Source organism: Chanodichthys erythropterus, chromosome 14 (assembly GCF_024489055.1).
Source record: "Chanodichthys erythropterus isolate Z2021 chromosome 14, ASM2448905v1, whole genome shotgun sequence".
In the NCBI taxonomy this organism is placed as follows: Eukaryota; Metazoa; Chordata; class Actinopteri; order Cypriniformes; family Xenocyprididae; genus Chanodichthys; species Chanodichthys erythropterus.
In genome coordinates, this window is record NC_090234.1 from 35,669,988 (window position 1) to 35,690,689 (window position 20,702).

Consider the following 20,702-nt stretch of genomic DNA (forward strand, 5'->3'; position numbering starts at 1 on the left):
TTAAATGTACTTGAAAAGAAAGAGAGATTAATGACAGGCATTCAGATTGTGCTGAAATCTGCCACTCTTTCCGCACGATTCTGTCGGTGTTGATTCTGTGCAAGCCCGGCCTACTCATAAGTCCAGCTCTAGAGTGTTTTATTATGGATGGATCCCCCGCTGTGACGACCGCTCTCATCCCAACTCCGTGGGTTAAAAGCCGAGCTAACTCACAACTGCAAACAACATGAGAGCATTCTGACTCTCTTGTTATCTAGTTACTCCTCTCACTTCATCACACATTTTTTCTTTATCTAGCGCTTTTGCTCATCTTTTTTATGTAACACTCTATTTAGCACCTTTCTATAGGAGACATTGTCACAATAGAATCTTGACAGTATAACTTGACTCAAACGAACATCACAGTAACATTTGTGGATTTGTTCTCACTTGTCGTGAAGTCGCGAGGGACAGTTAAAATATATTTCTTTAGATATTCTATGGAAAACCGACAGCACAGAACTCAACAAAGAAACAAGAGTGATGGAGAAAGGAAGTTAAATACACCAGTTACCCGTCCATTGAGAGACACCTCCTGCTTATCTATCACTTTTGATAAAACCTCAACTAAAGGTGCAGAAATCTGGAACTTCTCGAGAGTTTTTACATGCTTGTGAAGGTATTCCCACAGTCTCTCTGGAAGAAAATGGATTAAATGCAGCAACAAGTCTCTCTGAAACGTTTACACATAACTCACACTCAGACACGGCTCTTGGTTGAGTCGTAGAGTGACACGATCAAAGCATTGGATTCCCTATTTGCACATTATTCAGCATAGTCTTGAGAGATTAACTGAGAGTGCTACTGTGAGATTGCAAACTTTTCTGCTTTTGTCAAGACGGTCCTTAAAGAAGATAGGAATCGGTATGGAAAGGGAAGTTCAGTATTTGGTTTCAGTGTTTGATTTGTGACTGAATCAGCTTCCAGTTTGCCTATGAAAAGCTGTGTGAACTTTTAAAATTGAGTCAACAGTGGCACCCTATTGAGTAGCAGTCTGATTGAACCTGAACTCAAGCTGTTGGTAGTCGATAGTCTTGCGTAGCCTGATGGCAAAAGGTCTGGTCCACATTGCCGCTTATTCTGGTCAAGAAATGTACACTGTAGACAGAAGGTCAATATGTAAAGCAACCAATCACAGCTTGTTTTGTTGAAAATTTTAGCGTTCAGTGGTTGTTGTATAAACTTGGTATTGTACCTGGTAAAACACAACTTCGTTCCCAGATGGAATAATAAAAACATTGTTCCTTAATTCCGTTAGTTGTGTAATGGCAGCTAATCAGATGAGAAAATGGAAGTTTCAGTCAGCTTTTAACATTTTTGTGAGCAGTCCGTTGCATCAGATTGTCATTAAACAGACAGTGGAAGAGCTGTTTTTTTTTTTTTCTTCAGTTTATTTTCTAATCTGTTCTGGTTTTAGGTTTGAAAGGTTTGTGGTGAAGGGAGAAATATCTTTGTTGTGTATTATTTTTGAATTCAGTAAAGACTTTGTCTGAAGGCTGATTTTAGCAGAGCACAGCTGAGCAGCTTATGACTGTGACACTGTATACTGAACTGAAGCACATTTCCTCTATGATTTGCACTTCCTCCTGCATGCCTCCCATGACCTCCACCCCTACTACACACATGCACACACCATGCATCATCTATTCTTTCCCTTTTCCGCCTCCGTTATTCTTCTCTCTTTGGCCTTTTTCTTTCCTCCCATATCCACCCTCCATCTCTGATTCACCGTCCTTTCAATGGCCATAGCTTTTCTATTCCTGTCATTTGAGATTGTGTGTGTAAAAGCATTAGTGGGGATGGGTGTGTGAGAGCAGCGGTTTGTGTGTTATTTTGGCCATGTATGGTGATGCTTCATGGTCATTAGAAAGAACCAGATAGCAATAATTACCAGATTTTGACTTTTTCTAGGCAAGAAATTGGCCCCAAAAAAAAACAAAAAACATCAGGATACCAGGAGCAAAAGCATATTAAATAAAATGTTAGGTTAAAGGGATAGCTCAATCAAAAATGAAATGTATTCACCCCCAAGTTGTTCCAAACCTGTGTGAGTTTCTTTCTTCTGTTGAACACAAAAGAAGATATTTTGAAGAATGTTGGTAGCCAGACAGTTGACAGTAGACAGTAGCCACATTTACATGTACACTTTATTTGTCATTCCAATTAAAATCATTCCGATTGAAAGATTCAGTGGACTGTTTGCATGAGACGTTATCTAATCCGATATGGTGTTTACATGTGCTGGCACTTTCAATCACATTATGTCCTGTTTGCCGCCTTTTAATTATTTCTTATGTGCGCTATTTTTATGTAAAATGTTGCTTTTAATCGAGCAACAGCGTGAATTTGTAGCATATTACTGCTGGTAGGTATGAGGAAAAGACAGGCGCAGGAAGCTGACCTTTTTAGTGCCTGTGCATCTCCAAGGAGCATCTCTATACTATCCTTCCCTCCGAAGAAAAGCAGAAGCGTGCAGATGAAGGTCTGAAGTTCCTTCAGTGTATTTAAAAAATGTTTTGTTTCAGTTTTACTCCAATTTAATGGCCACCGCCATTGTGTCTAGAGGCCAGGGGTCGTCAGAATGCACAAAGTAATCGGTTTAATGCGTTTACATGGCAGGATTTTTATTTTGTTTGGTTTATAGAAAGGTTTATCCCTCCCCTTTCAAACCGATTACAATTTCATTCGGTTTGGGCATTTTTATTCCGATTGAATTGTTTATATGGAGCATTTTCATTCGGATTGGACTTTTAAACCGATTACAATGCTCCATGTAAATGCACTTGACTTCCATAGTAGGAGAAAAATCAATGTCAATGGCAACAGTCAACTGTCTGGCTACCAACATTCTTCAAAATATCTTATTTTGTGTTCAACAAAACTAGAATAACCATCCTTTTAAGGTTTATTTTGTGTTTTTTTTTTAAGCTGTTTTGGTGCAAGTAACATTAGTTATGTAATTTACCTCTGTCTGGTGTCTTTATACATTTGCACGTATACTACCGTTCAAAAGTTTGGGATCTGTAAATATTTTAAAAATGTTTTTGAAAAACATATCTTATGCTCACCAAGACTTCATTAATCAAATAAATAAATAAATAAATAAAATAAATAAATAAAAAATTTACAAAAACAGTTTTCTATTGTAATATATTTTTTGTAATGTGATTGATTCCTATGATGGCAAAGCTGAATTTTCTGCAGCCATTACTCCAGTCTTTAGTGTCACATGATCCTCCAGAAATCATTTTAATATCCTGAATTGCTTCTCAAGAAACCATTCTTATTGTTATCAATATTGAAACCAGTTGTCATGCATAATATTTTTCAAGAAACAGAACAATGTAAAACATTTACTGCCCATTTTGATCAGTTTTATGTTGTCCTTGCTGAATAAAAAAGGGTTAATTTCTTTGGGGGAGAAAACAAAACTTATTAAGTGTGCAGACTTTTGAATGGTAATGTAAGTGTTGTGTATTAAATCCACACAAATTGTGGAACCCAACTCATACGAAGAAATTAAATTAAACGTTAATTACAAAAAGTGTCTTTTAAATAATTGTGTTTTTGTACTAGGCACCTGCTGGTAGCATTTTGACATACTAAGCACTGAATAGGCTAATGTGGGATTGCTTTCCTCTATTTTAATTTTGCAATCTGAGAATTCACTCCAGCAGCAGTAATAGCAAAATTCAATTAACCTCAGTAATATTCATGTAGAATGGCCCTCGGTCAATTTCTAACAGACATCAAACACATTATTTCATAAAAACATTACATTCTTGCATTAGTTGTGTATGTGTTTTTTGATTGCCCTTTTCGTGTGTCTTGTATACATGTGTTCTTGGTTTGCCCCAACATATATTTATGAGAAAGCTGTTTGTTTCTTGAGGGCAAGTAAAGAACAGCCAGTCACTGAGGTGTTTTAGCTTTATTTACTCTGTGTTTCCACTCGCCAAACCAATTACTGCACCCTCATTGAGTTCATATTGTTTGACCTTTATCAGAGAGAGAAAATGAGAGCGAATCAGAGATGGGGAGAGACACTGCATGTTCCTGGAGGAGAAACTGGCAGTGTTCATTCTCATATCCCTATATTCAATAATATTTCAGAATGCAATTAGAGGAGCTAATTATCTTAGCAGCCTTTACAATGGCTGTGGCTCTGATGGTCTCTAATTAGATTTGGAGTGGAGAGAAACCCCCATAGAGTTCCCACATATACTCCAAAACAGTGCAGAAAGCCTTAATTCTTCTATTTCAAACACAGGTTAAGTATGTGTTCGCTCAGGCGTATCGTAACATTGTTCGTTCCATGGTGTTTGTTCTTTGCATGTTAGTCCCTTTTGTTATGCCTTTCCATGTGCTGGTGGTTACTGTTGTCATCTCAGAGTGCAAGAAGTCAGGATCAAAGACTGTGTCAAACTCAACAAACATACTGGCTGTAAACAAACCTAAAATAAAAGCCCTGCCCATGCAAACAATGAGCTTGTAGTTTTGACTCTTCTTTTGTGTTGTCTTCATCCCTCTGTTTCGTCTCGGTTTGTTGCTTTAGGCCTCTTTCGTTTAACTCACTTTGTCTCTGTCCCTCATCATCAAACATAAAATACTGGTGTTGGCATTCTGAGGCTACTTTCACACAGCAGCAGGATGTGGTATTCAGCCCAGTTTTAGAAAGCTAAATGTGGTTACTGCCTGTAATGTGGTTAACCATAACAAGACTTTGGCCAGGAAGATTTTTTTTTATTTATTTTTTTTTTTTTTTTTAGATTATCGGCACAGGACGGCTTATTAATTTATATTAAAAATTGTGAAAAAATAATAATATTTCACAAAAATAAAAATGGTAATATTTATATATTATATTAAAATATTAATATTAGTTAGACATTGTTTCCCTTTTTATTAAATAATTGATCAACTTTTTTTGTGAGAAAAAAAAATAATAATAATAGTAATTCTAAAACATATTTTATTATATTATATTTATTATATTATATTATATTATATTATATTATATTAATTATATTATATTATATTATATTATATTATATTATATTATATTATATTATATTATATTATATTATATTATATTATATTATATTATATTATATTAATTATATTATATTATATTATATTACTGTTTGTTTTTGTCTAAAATAAGTATTCATTCCACTTTTTTTGCATTTATTGCTAGTATTTGTTCCACTTCAGCATTTTTATGTGCACCCTGCTATTATAAAGTTTTTTTTATTATTATTATTTGTTTATTTTTTATTAAACTAATTGAAAACAGTAAAATAATATAATGTTTTATTATGTTTACATGAGCTTTATTTTGGCCTCCCTCTAGATTATGACCATCAATCAATAAAAAAAATACACCCTTTCAATTGATGACTAACACAAACCAACTTTCAGATATACCTTTGCTTGCTGGACTTCTGCAGGTTGAATCATTTTTCATCTGCACACATTGATAATTCATCTTTAGAGACTTGAAGAGTGGGACTTAATTTAGGCAGTGCAAACAGTAAGATTGAAGAGGGCAACTCAACCTACAGTTGCTCAAAATCAGCCGCTTTATTTCTTTAGCAATCAACGGAAATGACATTTACCTCTTTACTGTCTAAACACAGAGGAGTATATTTATATCTCTGGAATTCAAGCTTGATAGAGTCTAAAAGTGTAAAACTAATTATTCTGGCCTACTCACAGCTCTGTGGAGATTGATTAGGTATTCTTGAAATCTTCATGATTGAGTGTTTGAACTCCTGAATAAGCAGTAAGTGTCTGTTTGCGTTTCTGCCATGGTACTTGAGCTGGTGCGTATCAATCTTTTTGTCTGTGTTTCCACAGAGGGTGGGCTGTCACACTGCTCTCCGCAGAACCCCAACAGAATGCTCCCTTAATGTCCGAATTGAAGACAAGAACCACGGCTTTCCTATCTAGGGAATGCAGCTGAATGATTAGCTCTTTAAGTGGGTGTTTTCAACCTCTCCTTCTAGAGGGGGGAAAACGACGCCTGGTTTTGAGAGCAGATCTCATATGAGTCTGGCATACTGATGTCTTCCCCTGGGCAGGGAAGGTTTAATGACAACATGGAAGCACTTCCAAATGTTCCCAGCACTCAATACTCAGAGCAGGCTTCCGGAAAGCCTTGTACGATTGCACATAGATCACTGGATATTGACTAATGACTCCAGTGGTTTGGAGTTTTTTTCAATGCCTGTTATGAATTGAAAGCTCTTGAACCTGATTCATGTGGGTCTCCTTTCCCTCTCAAGACAGATTCTCTACAGCTTTAATTTGAAGATTGTGTGGTGCTATGTGCTCTCGATCACAGTCTTCTCTTTTGTGTGTGTGTGTGTGTGTGTGTGTGTGTGTGTGTGTGTGTGTGTGTGTGTGTGTGTGTGTGTGTGTGTGTGTGTGTGTGTGTGTGTGTGTGTGTGTGTGTGTGTGTGTGTGTGTGTGTGTGTGTTCTGTAATGACTGTGTGCTGGACTGATCATTATCTGGTTCGTCCTGAAGCTGTTCTCTCTTGTGGAAACCAAGCGGTCAAGGTTTTGCTGGTTAGCATGGTCCAGTTAGCCTCTGCTGGTAGATGCTGTAACTAGATCATTATCTTTATCCAATTACTTCCATTGAAAAGAAGACTTTATTTCTGAATATCGTTCTAAATATTTTGTTTAGTTAATTATATTCAAATGAATCTATTATGTTATGAAATGTATTACTTTACATTCAGGGCTTTCGACACTGTGATAAATTCCAGCATCCCTGTGATCATAGGACAAGCTGTTTGAAAATTTTATATATTATTATATTACATTACGTTACGTTACGTTACGTTATGTTATATTGAGAAAAAATTAAAAATACAGTAAATACATATAATATGCATACACAAAATAAAATAATTAACAAATTAACAAAACAAATTTCGCTTACTTTAATCTATTTTTAGGGGTTCTAGTGCAAAGTGATGAAACCCTTTTACCTATTATTTCTAATAACTTTTTTATTATTATACAAGTAAAAAAAATCAAATAAAAGCATTCCATTCCAGGCAAAATAAAAGCATTCCATTCTTCATGAATATTTTACCCTTGACCATTTTATTGTTCCCTGTCTGTTTGCATTTGAAAGGTTTCTGACAATCAGTGTTATCTTGAAATCATATTCCTGCAGCTAGTGAGTCACATTACACATACGGCTCCAAAGCAACCTGTATCTGAAACCGAGTACCCATGGCCTTGATGCAAACCAATTATGCATGTTTCTCTCTAATATTCAAGAGGTCCTTTAATCAGTGCTTTCTATGACTTGAATAGGAATGAGCGTTTTTGTCATTCGTTTCATTTCGAGTACTGATAGGTCTCAAAATCAAATCCTTGGGGGCAGGACGTGTCCGTCATTGTGATAATGAAAATATTTTAATTAAAACACTGAAAATTAGTGTTGACAAATAAAAATGACATGAAAAGATGTCTATCAAAATATGAAAATATGACTAGAAAAATAACTTAGATTATCAATAATGCATCAGTGTTTTAAAAAAAATAAAAACCTAAAGCAATAGCGTATAGGTAAAGCTGAAGAGTGAATGCACACCCATTCTATATGACACATCCTATGAGATTAATCAGATATTCTAGATACACAACATCAACGTAACATTTCAGTTTGTTTCTGCACAAAAGGGCACAGATGCAAGTGAACTTGTTATTCTAACCAGAATGTGTAACTTCCATTGAGGATGCGCTCTTCCTGTAAGAACTCGCTGAAACACACAGGCAACTAAAGTACAAAGAACAACATTCTGTTACAGTAGTGTTCTTATTATAATGTTATGGCAAATTGGCACTGCACGTCTTCACTTGCACTTTACTGTATTTTCACGATCAATGTGATTCCGGGCATCACTGCGCACTTTCAAATCCATAGTTTCATATTATTTCGTCAGTTTGGCATGCTGTCCTAACGCTAACCAATCAGACCTCGGGCACTGCCCAAAATGCCATAATAACTAGTGATGCTCCGATTGATCGGCCGATATTGGCTAAAAATAGCTTGATCGGCAAACCCCAAAAGCGGCGATCAAAAAAGCCGATCACGTGACGTAAATTACTCGCGCAACTTTTTCACACGTGCATGCACGCCGCACAGGTACACAACTGCAGAGTGGAACTTGTCAGTGGCAACATGAGTTCTCCCATCTGGAAGTTTTTCAAAGTGTCCGATAAAGACGTAAAGTTAGCCGTTTACAATGTATGTCGTGATGAAATCCCTCGAGGTGGAAGCAAGCAACGTCATTTTAACACCACTAACATGATTAGGCATCTTAGAACACGCCATACAACTGAATATGCCGAGTATGAGAAACTAGTATGAGAAACTAAACCAGCGCAAGCCAACAACATCCCCATCCCTCAACCAGCCGACTGTGAATGATGCATTTAAACGACTCTAGCCCACTTCTACAATTTTTTTCTCAATACAGTTAATTTAGAGTTAGTTTCATTACTACAAATGGTGCAAACTCTGCTAGATTATAGATAAAAGATTCCCATTCCCCTGCCATTCTGTGATCGGCAGTGATCGGCAATCGGCAGATCATGATCTTGGTGATCGGTAATCGGTGATCGGCCCCAAAAATGCTGATCGGAGCATCTCTAATAATAACCATTCAGAAAAAAAAGTAATATATTTCTTGAAGTCATGACGAAAATCGTTTTTATGATTGATCATCGCTGTCACGTCTGAATACTCGTGCACATCCCTAGTAATGAACCACATCATCAGTGCAGGAGAAAGAAGAGGAGCAACAAAAACCCATTGCATTACATTTATCACAACTTCCTGACCTTCATCGTCCAGTCCAATCCTCTTTTCATTTAGCTGTGTGCAATGTGCATGTGCTGGTTGTGTGATAAGATGCGCCTATCAGCGTGTAACAAAACATAATGCTTTTTCTGTTTTGCGTGATGTCAGTCACATCTCAGTACTCGATGACATCCTAAAGCATTTTAATTAAACTGCATTAAACAAAGAGGCCTATGTGAGTGTGTGTGTGAATGGCTAGTGGATTGTGGGGCAGAGAGGAAGGGACGCGAAGACAAGGTTGTATCGAAAGAGACTATATAAATAAAAGTCTAATGGTTCACTGTGCTGACAGACAGTCTGATGTGGTGTCTTTGCGTCTGTCACAGCGAAAGAGAGACTGAGAGTGAATAGATGTACCATTTTCTTCCTCTCTCTCTTTCCACTGTGCTTTTGATGTGACAGGGAATTGCAGCTCTCCCACCGAGTGTGGGGTGTAAAGTTGTTGTTCTGACGACCTCTTTAAATCTCTTCTGTCCCTGTCTATCTACTCACCTCTCTCTGTGTCTCTCGCTCCTTCAGTCACGCATTGCCAATTATTTTGCTCTCAGCGGCTGTGTGATTGCACTTAAAATGCTGGCCAAAGGGAGGACTGCTCACCCTTTGAAAGAGGGCAGAATGAAGAGGGGAAAAAAGGAAATTTTGTAGATAATGGGATTGAATGAGTCAGGGCAGGTGAAAAACTGGAGGGTGGAGAGACGTTTTGTTGACACAAGCTGCAAACCCTAGTGTGCTGCCTACATACAGTGTTTCAGACATTAAAGTCTGCTGAAAAACACCTTAAACCAGACTAAGATGTGTTGTTGGTCTTTAAAATACTCCAGCTGTTCTCCCACACTGGTCTTTAACTGATCTCACAGGTACCCAAAATCCTTATAAACCAGCAAACCAGTCCAGGCTGGTTCATTGTGAACATGTGGTTGTTTGTTTGTCATGCCTTGTAAGATACATTGGCCAAGATACATTGTTCTAAGGCAAAGTCGAATACAGAGTGCTGCAGGGGTGGCGTGTTTTTTTTTTTTTTTTTTTTTTTTTTTTACCAAACTGGAAGTTATGCCGCGTTCCATGCAACCCGTAACTAGTGTTGCTTTCGTCAACAAAATTTATGACTAAGTATTGTCGTCAACGAACCTTTATTATGTGACAAACGAGACAAGACGTAACGTAGATGCCGGTTATGTGACGATGACGATAATTAAATGTATAATGCAATATTGTTGACTTTAAAAAAAAGACTAAATGTGGTTTACAAAATAAAAACTATGCTAAAATGTCTCTTCATTTTCATTAACCAAAACGAGACGAGACGAAATGTTATAACATTATTTCGTCTCATTTAGTCGCGTTATTATATTATTATTTTGCATTATTTCTGTTTCCTGTGTCTCACTTCAGGGGCTGCATCAGGTCGCACTGCGCAGACGCAGGCGACGTCATTTCCTCTGACACAGAGAAAGGGACCGATATGTTGGTAAATATGTAGATTTCATGTGCTCATAACTTTATGAAAAATGCACAGATCATAGAAAATGTACATCATTATTTAAAGCAGATACTTTAAAAAAAAATGAATCCAAAATCAACATAATATATTGCGTTGATCACAAGATATTACTCATGGAATGATTTAACATACTTAGCTAAAAACATATCTCTCATCTTTCTAGGATGCAGCGTGTATCCAATGTTCCTGGAACCATCCATGCTCGTTTCTTGTTCGTGAAATAACACAAAATAGATATAATTTTAAAGCTTAGAATCTCATCTTTTTAATATATATATAATATAATATATATATCTTTTATCAGCAGTTTTTTTAGCATGAAAATGTCCAAATGTAATTTATATTTTCTAAAACATTAAAAAGAGTTCTATCAAATGATACCTACCTTATGACTCTCCTTGCTAGAGTTTTGGAGTTATGAGTCTTTACTTTTGTGTTTGTCACTAAAAAAAATTATAAGGTATTATCTATAAGGTAACAATATAATAAGATAACCTTGTCTTAAATGGGTTTGGCTAAAAGAAAATTTTGGTTTTGTCTATACTACTAGGTACTTATACTATACTATACTGACTGGGTTAAATAGAATTGCATTACTAAAAAGAGACTAAAATACAATTTTCATTGACTAAAATTAAATGTCATCAGATTTCGTTGACTAAAACTACAATAAAATGTTTTTCCAACCTTCTACACGTGAAAGTACACTGGAACGGCAGTCCAATCCGTGACTTCCCACCCATGAACTCGTACTAGATCAGTGTACAGGTACTCTCATTCTGCGCTCTGACGTCACATAGCCAACGAAACAACAATGGCAGCCCCTACGGATGCAATGTTTATGCAAGTGGTACATGGTGAGAAATAGACTTTAGGATAATATAGCGTTGCAATCAAATTAATAATAATATAATAATGATAATGATTAAGTATTACAATGTTATGTGTCTGAAACGATAAGTATGTCGTAGAAATGATTGTAAATGAGCATAAGCCCCATACGGTCCGCCATGCTGGTTTGTTTACATCTAGCTACCACAATTCCTTGCGCTCAGGCAGTTTGGCATGACTTGCCTGGAACGCTACAAAGTCGTGAGTCATGGTTTGAAGTCGTGACTTATGGGCTCAAAAACCTGCCTGGAACGCAGCATTAGTATCACCCTGGTTCTGTGAAAAAAGCCTGTATGTTTTTTCCATTTGCTTTTAGATTATTGAGGAAAATAAGCTCTGAGGCCAGCATAAGTTTATTATTCTTACATGTTTTTTTTTTTACATTTAGATGATCTTAACAATTGAACACTTATATTAATTTTACAGCCTAAATACAATTGAGTTTTCCTGATTGGGTGTGATGACATTTAATATCCCAGACAAGCTCAGTAGTCTCGTCGGTAGTCATTTGTTAGCAACCTCCTTTTTATATATATATATATATATATATATATATATATATATATATATTATAGCTTTAAAAATCCTGTCATAGAATAAAATGTGAAAATATCTGGAGCTTTTGTTAACCACAGATCTTTTTTCCTGGAATTTAACCAAGAAATAGTCAACTTTGGGATGATGCAACTGAAAACAAAACTGAACTCCATTTTTGGATTTTGGGACTCCTGTACATTTTACCATACAGACAAATGTTCATTTAATAAAAAAAAAAAAAAAGTATATGAGGGACAAAAGTATTAGCTATAATGACGGAAAGAACTACAATCCCATAAAGCACTGTGAATGACATAATCAAATTAAAACTGATGGAAAAAAATTAAACTTGATTTAAAAATGTTGATTTTATACATGTATAATTATTTATTATTATTATTATTAATGTAGTTAATGATGTAGTTTTTCCACCAGGAGTTCTGTTGCTGAACATGATTATTAAAAAAAAATAAGCTGAAATAATGTGCACTGGTGGCTTCAAAAGCATATTCCATCAATTAACAACTTCGTACTGTAGCTCACACAGTAGGTCTGTCTTTAATGGTTTGTAAGTTATCATTCAAAATCAGTTCCCCTATGGAGAAAATGAATGAATTTTTTTTTTTTTTTTTACTGGAGGAACTACAGAACTTCCCTCTTGTATATTATAGACTCAATTTCAGTAGCTTCTCTTTGCTATGAAGTGTTGTTCTCCTTCATCTCATGTTTTGAGGATGCTGCTGTGTTATTGAGAAGTGCAAGGTGTTCCTCGCTTAACCTTCCTCCACTCTTCTAATTGTTAAATGAATCCTTAACGTGTTCGCATTTGCATTAACTGCTAGATTATGTTAATTGCCAGGCTTCACTTGGCAGAGCGGTTGTTTGATATTGTAATGGAGATGAGGTTAGCAGAGAGTAGTTCATTTGCTGGAGCACCAGGAGGGATCGACACTCACACTTTAGCATTTGTCTTTGCTTATATATGCACAGCAAATTGAATTTGCAGTTGCCGATAAGAGGACACAAGTTACCCCATGTTAACCTCTGATACCCATGCAGGTTGCTTGCTTGTCAAGCACTGGAAGGGTTTTGTGGGTTAACACCTCAGCTAAGAGCTCCCTCATCAATGCACAGCTCATTCACACATAGTAAAGCCAGGTGTCTCAGGGAATTATGGGTTTCATTAGCTCTATGCACATACACTTTTCCTAGATAAAAAGATACTGTGAGCTAGCACTCACAAACTGACCTTTTTGATCTTTTGAAAAGTGGTCAATAATCTCTCTTTCACCTCCGGTTAATTCTGAAGTCAACGGCCAACCATGCAAATGCAAATTCCACAGATACTGTGAATACCAAATGGTGATTGTATATTTGCATGGTGGTCTGCTTTTATTTTGCTGATATTCACTCTGATTTACTGTCTGAATGAGGAAATATGTAACAAGGAAGCAGTCATTAAGGGGTAAAGGACCCTATATACTTCAAGTGAAATCGAAGACAAACTGGAGTGACACCATTTTAAACAAAATTGTGTCAAAACAGTTAATTTCAGGAGTTCGAGACAGCTTGCCAAAGCAAATTTCTCTCAGGCTGGTAAACTCCTTCAAACTACCATTGGTCATTGGTGATTATGTAACAGGTGTGGTTCTGGGGCTCTATCCTCTTTAACGTGGAAATCTACTTCGGTTAATTTCTTATGTTCAGTCCATTGAGGTCAGATGTGAGTAAAAACACGAAAACACTGGAGAACCGAATTGCAAAGCTTGTGCAAACATATCCACATTGCTATGATCAGATGCTTTCTTAACTGCTGTTTTCTCACTGCTGTCATTTTTGTTGTTGTGTTTATTTTGTTATTGAGAGGAAAGCGCGCAGCGCAAACGTACATATTCATCTAAATGTTGGTGGCGGTGTTGGGAGGTTTGCTAACAGTATTCCGCAGAAAAGGATTTTCAAACTTCTTTTACCTCTAACCAAAGAACTAAAAAAGTACTTGGCATGAGTAAATCATGGCCACATTTGTGAGTTGTTAAGATTTCCTAGTATTTCTTCAACTGTTGTTCTTCAAAAGTTGCTAAGTGGGCAGCTGGCTTAAGAGGGAGTCTTTGGAGCACCTGAGTTATGCCATCTGCTCAGGTCAGGGAATTCACATAAAATTTAATAAGGTTCAGCTGCACACTTTATTGAATTTTGCTGCTCCTGATAGTTTTTAAGTGAATAGATGGCGAAGAGCAAAGGGATAAGAATGGTCTGAACAGAGATCTCAAACCGTATCTAGAATCATCTTCTTGCCCTGTAGGCTGCATCTCATCTCTGAGATTGTGCCCCTGGCATCACACCTGGATGTTGGTCCTAAACCAGGACAGATTGGGGTCACAGAATTTGAAAATAGAATCATAGATGCCTGACATCAGGGTTCAGTGCTATATATATAGCTGATACTGCCACAACCTCATTGGTAATGCTTAAAGGGTTAGTTCACCCAAAAATGAAAATTCTGTCATTTATTACTTACCCTCATGCCGTTCCACACCCGTAAGACCTTCGTTAATCTTTGGAACACAAATTAAGATATTTTACTTGAAATCCAATGGCTCCGTGAGGCCTCCATAGGGAGCAAAGGACACTTCCTCTCTCAAGATCCATAAAGGTACTAAAAACATGCTTCAGTCAGTTCATGTGAGTACAGTGGTTCAATATTAATATTATAAAGCAATGAGAATATTTTTGGAGCGCCAAAAATAACAAAATAATGACTTATTTAGTGATGGCCGATTTCAAAACAATGCTTCAGGAAGCATCGGAGCATAAATGAATCAATGTGTCAAATCTGCTGTTCGGAGCGGTAAAGTCACGTGATTTCGGCTGTTGGCAGTTTGACACACTGATTCACTGTGCTCCGATGCTTCATGAAGCATTGTTTTGAAATCGGCCATCACTAAATAAGTCATTATTTTGTTATTTTTGGCGCTCCAAAAATATTCTCGTCACTTTATAATATTAATATTGAACCACTGTGCTCACATGAACCGATTTAAATATGTTTTTAGTACCTTTATGGATCTTGAGAGAGGAAATGACATTGCTTCCTATGGAGGCCTCATGGAGCCATCGGATTTTAACTAAAATATCTTAATTTGTGTTCTGAAGATGAACGAAGGTCTTACGGGTGTGGAACGACATGAGGGTGAGTAATTAATGACAGAATTTTAATTTTTGGGTGAACTAACCCTTTATGTACCCCTTCATCTGGATACTTTATGAATTGAATGCATCAGCTACCAAAAAATGTGAGATTGTGAAATTATTATAGTGCTGTTTAATGCTTTGGGCCAGTATGATTTTTTTTGAAAGAAGTCTCTTATGCTCACCAAGAATGCATTTATTTGATTAAAAATGCTTAAATATTTTAAAATGTAATTTATTCCTGTGATAGCAAAGCTGAATGATCAGCATCATTACTTCAGTGTCACATGATCCTTCAGAAATCATTCTAATATGCTGATTTGGTGCTCAAGAAAGATTTATTATTATCAATGTTGAAAACCTAATATTTTCACACAATACACACAACACAATACATTTATTTTCAGGATGATGAATAGGAAGTTCAAGAGAACATAATTTATGTGATCTTTCGCTCACACTTTAGATTAGGGTCTGATTCTTACTATCAACCAACTATTAACTATGACTTTTGTCTCAGTAAACTCCTGATCACTGTTTATTAATAGTTAGTAAGGTAGTTGTTAAGTTTATTGGGTTGGATTAAAATAATGTTGCATTGTTATGCAGAATAAGGCATTAATATGTGCTTTATAAGTACTAAAAACAATCAAACCCGGAAAAAAAATACTTACTTACCCCAAATTTTTGAAAGGTACTGTATATTGCATATTTTATTGCCAAGCATCGGTGCAACTTTGCACATTAATATAGAATTGCAGGAGCTCATATATCTGCTGTTTTACAGCTTTGAACGTGGCTCATCCAGTGGTATTTATAATGCACAATGTTTCAAGTCTTTTATTTTTAACTCTAGTGTTATGTATTGTGAGGCGGCTCTTTTTGCACTGATGCCTGATTTATGACTTATTTATTATGAATAATCTTATATTTTGGTTTTCTTCCATCAAGCTGGTTCAAAGTACCTTTCATTCATAAAATATTTACTTAGCTGAACTATCTGAAAGAGAGTGTATATTGTGATACTTTATAAAATGACCTGTACTTGATTTTTAGTCATTTTTAGACTTCTTTCCCAGGAGGATATCCAGGAGCAGGGATATGACTGAGCTTGAACAAATTATGATGTTAGACAATCATCTCTTTCTCTCTCAGTCCTGGTCCGCTGGTGAACTGTATGCTAATAGCGTTAGATTAGCACTAGCTTTGCGCTTTAGGCTTGATTTGGTGACTTAACTTGGAGAGCTAGTAGTTTGATGCCATCAATATCTTTATGCTTTTACAAGTTGAGGATGTTGGCATGGAAACAGCTAGCTGTTTCCATGGGACCTTGTTGAGTAGTTGTTATGGTAACGAACTCGTTTCTGTAGAATATGATATCTGATATTTAAGTTTCGATCACATTTCCTCTAGAGGCTGTGGGTGTATTGTTTGTTTAGGATGCGTTTATGCTAAGATGAAGGACCCTTATTGAGTTTTCCCATTACTTGCATCATAACGCATGATGATTATATGGAGTCAGCGATAAATGTGGGGGTGTACGTGGTACTACTGTAGTGAAGATTGTCCCTCAGGTCCTCGCCTACATATGAACACACACTCGCACTCCTCCACAAATGAATCTGTGTTAGCGGGTGCTTTCTATCTCACTCCTACACCGTCATCTACTCTTCTAGAAACACAACAGAAGAGTGCAAGAATAATTAGAGATGCCTAAATGATAAAAGTGCCTCTATTTTTATCCTCACCGTCCTTTCCTTGTGTCTCCCCACCTCTGTTGTGATTCGTAAAGTGGTAGGTCCCTCCAGCTTGTTCGACAGGGTGTGAGAGACACCATTGGCTTTCTTATTAAAAAACCCAGCGGAGGGCCTCCACCTCAGTCTCTCAGCCCTCCCTCTCAGCCTCATTTGACTATTTTGCTCTTTTATTCTCACTTTCTGTCTTTGTGTCTAACATCTGTGATTCTTCAAAGCACCGCCGAAGTAGCCTGCTGTTAAACAGTACCGTCGTTCCTCTGTTTCTTTCATTTCTTTCCCCTCGTTTCATTTGCATCGCTGCCGTCTGCTGTTCCTCCTCTGTCAATCATCTTTCTCTCACGCAGTCTTTCTCCTATTTCATTAGTTTTATACAAGCCGTTTTCTCACCCCACCCGCTCGCTGTTGTTTCATTAGCGTTGCGTACCTTTTGTGTGGCGTATGCAGTGATAGTGTGTGAGCAAACATGAAGTTGAATAATTGAGTTTTTATCATACGCAGATGCCCCCAATGTGCATGCAGGTAAACCAGCTTGCTGAAACCCGGAGGATTCATTTTCACATGTGCAGTAATGCCGAAGCAGCGAATGTTCAGTCTGTTCGTTTGAGGCTTACATCTCATCTCTTTTTATTTATTCAGGGCCAGTTGCAAAAAAAGAGAGACAGGTTGATTGATTCATAAAGGCTTTCATGCAGCTCTCTGGAAAAACTTCATTTTTAGAGTGAGTTTTGAAGTCCTCTATTTATGATTATAATGTCAAGTGGCTCGGCTGAACCCAGTTGCACATTCTACAGTTCTTAGTCCCAGACTGAATCTGCAGACTTCTTTGCTGATTCTGAGCAACAATATGATATAATGTGTTAAATGGAGCTGAGAGTACTCTTTTTGCTACTGTAGCTGAAAGCATAATCATATTAGTGATCATATTAGGACTTGCATTTATGCATTTAACAGGCATTTTTTTTGTCTAGGCTTAAACTATATACAGTATCTTTACAATATTGGTTAATGGCCACTTATATAATAGTATACATTAACCAATATTGTAAGGATATGTAGTTTATATCATATTAGGTATATTATTTATATTTATAGATACATTTTTATTTACAGCCAGTACATCATCCAAAAAGGCCAAAGAGCCATACTGTACCTTAAGGTCTTGAGTGAGATAAAATGGTTTTGTCAGGGTTGGGTGATGGAATGAGGCAAGGACTTAAGATGCAGGACAATGGGCATTTATTTGTTATATAAAAAATAAAAAATAAAAATTAAAACAAAAACAAACAAAAAGTACCCTGTGGGGGAAAATTGGATCAGGGAGCAGGACACGATGGGAACACTGCGATAATAGACTAAAAACTCGACTGAAAACACAGGACTGAAAACACAAGGAGAATAAATAGGGAGCAAACAAAGATGGTTACGAGGGAGGACAGGTGGAGCAAATGAAACTATAACCGGATAACCAGAAGGGTGGGGTTAGACAATAGACAGAATAGTGCATGGCCCATAGAAACAAACATGATAAGCCATGTGCTCACACCAAACATGATAAAAACAAGAGCACATGGCCAGTGAACACAATCATAAGACGTGCTCAAACAACACATGACATGAACAGGCAGCCAATGAGAGCTCTCACCAACTGCATGTCCACACAAAACATAACATGAAAGCACGCGGCCGAAATACAAACCATATGCTACACCGAAACAACACACATGGCCCGAGCAAACACAGAATGGCAAGCTCACACAACAAAACAGGCTGCAAGGAGTATAAGCGAACAAACACACAGAGCATGAATGTCCGAACCCCGACACAGAACCGAACTAGACTGAAGTGCCGGGATCCGAACACAACGCTCCACACACAAAACGACCCGCATGGACAGAAGAGTGTATGGCTTGACAAACTCGGAACCGCACGCTCACAATCACAAGACAGTAGGAGTGTCAGTGCTCTGTCACCAAACAAGAATAAACAAGACTGAAGTTACAGAACCCTGAGAGGTTCATTTTAATTTTTGATTTTTATCAGAATCATAACCTTGCCATTGCTAGCACTATGTGCAATTGAGTTAAGCTACAGGAATGCGTTCCACTCTCAGGTAGAAGCTTATGTCAATTTAATCCTTGAATAATTTGATGTTAATTATATATTCTTCAACTAAAATGTTGCCTAGCTGTCATACGCCAGGTACATGCACTTGAGTTTTCCTCAGGCTCTTCAAAAACCATTTCACCAAGGTGACAAGGTGCACAGTGCACCAGGAACATTTTATTACTTGCTACTCCAAATGCTGGCTGGATGCATTGACATTGGACTCGCTTCAGTGCTGGAGACATGTAATGCTGGATTCACGGAATGGGTGACAAGGTGCAGGAAGCACCAGATGCACCTCATCACGCATTGCCAGCAGTATTATACATGCCTTTCCTTTTGGCCTATGATCAGCCCAGAACTGGGCCAGCGATTTTAAGATCCATTCATACTTCAATTGAAATTTCCAAAGCATTTTTTCGTGTTATTCATTTTTTTTTTTTTTTTTTACTTTTATGGCCACAATTATTTCTGTAAAGTCATTTAAATAATATTCATCTCTGCTACAGTTGAGCAAAAGGTCTGTCATCTACAAATAGTCATGCTCAAATAACCCTCAAGTTCCTTTTATTTTGCTAATGGCCTGCTATATCAGGATTTGTAGTGGTTTTTATTTATTTTTTTTATTTTTTTTTGAAAAGCATCCTGGAAAAAGAAACTTGAGGCATTGGAGCCACTGTCAGCTGTCAACGGCTCATTCAGATAAATATTGTGGCTGAAGTTTGCAAGATGTCATGCAGGTTTATTTCCAGAATTTTGGTTTGTCACAAAAATCCATTTCTCACACAGTGATGTCAGTGCTGTTTTTTTCACAGCCTGTGAGACGCCGTTCCCAGGCTGAAGATCTGACTGGTGCTAATCAATGCTAGCACTGCACAAAGACATCTAGCAGTAATAGGATGCAGAATATCATGTTGTGTCGGCTCGGTGCTACAGGATGGAACCATGGTGTCAGAAATGTGCTGGAATGCCCTGCTGCTGAGATGAAGAGTGCAAGCGTGGGTTTGGGTAGCACTTTCGCATAGAAAGCTGTCCATGAAAAAGAAATCTGTGTTTGTATGTTTGGTTTATCTGCAATCACGGATCTCTTCTGCCTTCATGCTTCCCCAGCTTCATGCAAACATGTACATGTGCATCTGCAGCAAGTTGTTTACATATGTTAGCCTATGGCATTGTACAAAAGAGAAAGAGAGAAGCTGTGTAGACTAAACCCATAGGGTTTACCTGTACTTAAAGGGTTAGTTCACCCAAAAATTGAAATTATCCAATGATTTACTCACCCTCAAGCCACCCTAGGTGTATATGACTCTCTTCTTTCAGACGCACACAATCAGAGATTTATTTAAAAATATCCTTGCTCCCCCAAGCTTTATAATGGTTGTGAATGGGAGGCCACATTTTGAAGAAAATGAAAAAAAAAAAAAAATGCATTCACCCATAATAAAAGTAATCCATAAAGCTCCAGTGGTTTAATAAAGGCCTTCTAAAGTGAAGTGATGTGTTTTTGTAAGAAAAATATCCAAATTTAAAACTTTATTAACTATAATAACTAGCGTTTGGCAGGTGGCCTTAATATCATGTTGTGATTAAATATATAATTCAAAAAATTAATTACTATATTTAATATTTATACTATTAATATTAATACTATTAATATTAATACTATATTTATCAGTATCGGTTGATGCTGTCTATTTAACTGTGCATGTTCATTTGCCCTGTTGTTGCATTTGGATTACCTTTGACGTAATTTAATGCTTACCTAAAGTTAATCTTTAAAAACATTAATAATAAAAAAAA

General features: G+C 36.9%; 1 protein-coding gene across 1 annotated transcript in view; it reads left to right on the forward strand.

Moving 5' to 3' along the window:
* The window catches only part of igsf3 (immunoglobulin superfamily, member 3), a 177,785-nt gene that overhangs the window by 87,723 nt on the left and 69,360 nt on the right, over positions 1 to 20,702 (forward strand). The window lies entirely within an intron of this gene.